A 935-nucleotide genomic window follows, 5' to 3' on the forward strand; every position below is an offset into this window, starting at 1 on the left:
AACCACTGTTCTATTAGTCTGCCTCTCAGCATATGACAGTGGAGATAGTGGAGGACAGAGGAGCCTGGTGTCCTGGAGTCCACGGAATTCCAAAGAGTCGGACACAACTTAGCACCTGAACAGCAGCAACAACAACAGCATGTGATCAGGGCAGCTGGGGGAGCTGACCTCTGCGGGTTAAGGGGCCAGCCAGGCCACAGGGCTCAAGTGATTTGCCCAAGGTCACCAAGGTGGAGTCTTGAACCTGGGCTGTCTGATTCCATCTGGTGGAAAGTGTGGGCTTCCTCCTCTGCTCACCGGGGAGGCAGGTCCTGACCTCTGGATGGGATGCAGTCAGCAGGAACCCTGGCTGGCTCTAAGGACAAAGAGGGAACAGTCCCCGTCCAGGAGAGGGGGCTCCCCTCCCCAAGCCACCCCCGCTGATGTATCCCTCAGCCTCCTTGGCAGAGCAGAGAAGAGAGCCCAAGGCCAGCAGAGAAAGGGCCAGGCCAGTGGTCTGGTTGGAGTGGGAAGGCGAGAGGGGACAGGGAGGAGAGTCACACACACGGGTGGACAGAGGCCGAGAGACACGTGCACAGAGATGGGGAGAGACAGAGGTCCCAAACAGAGCCAGGTGGGTGGTCAGAGAGGCAGACCAGTCAGAGGGCGCGAGAGACACAGCCACAAAGAGACACAGCAGGAAGCTGGAGCCGAGGATAAGGGCAACCCCAAAGAGACGGAATCAAGAGCCGGAGCTCGCGGAGAGAAAGGACAGAGCGTGGCCTCGCTGGGAAGCGCCCGCCCCAACCCCGCGCAAGGGCGGGAGCCGAGCCGGGGCTCAGGAAGCCGGAGGGCGCCCGGCTGCCCGGCAGGCGGCGCGCTGGCCGCGCGGCGGGACCAGCCTGCTGGGCCCGGGCCGGGGGCGGGCAGCCCCCAGGGAGGACCGGAAAGGCTAG

General features: G+C 63.5%; 1 protein-coding gene across 1 annotated transcript in view; it reads left to right on the forward strand.

Moving 5' to 3' along the window:
- The first annotated feature begins 551 nt into the window (after positions 1–551).
- Positions 552–935, forward strand: part of ALPL (alkaline phosphatase, biomineralization associated) — a 65,148-nt gene continuing 64,764 nt past the window's right edge. The window contains exon 1 of the mRNA XM_040229513.1: positions 552–613. The gene's annotated coding sequence lies outside the window, so the exon portion shown is untranslated. The remainder of the gene's footprint in view (positions 614–935) is intronic.

Source organism: Oryx dammah, unplaced genomic scaffold (assembly GCF_014754425.2).
Source record: "Oryx dammah isolate SB20612 unplaced genomic scaffold, SCBI_Odam_1.1 HiC_scaffold_27, whole genome shotgun sequence".
Lineage (NCBI taxonomy): Eukaryota > Metazoa > Chordata > Mammalia > Artiodactyla > Bovidae > Oryx > Oryx dammah.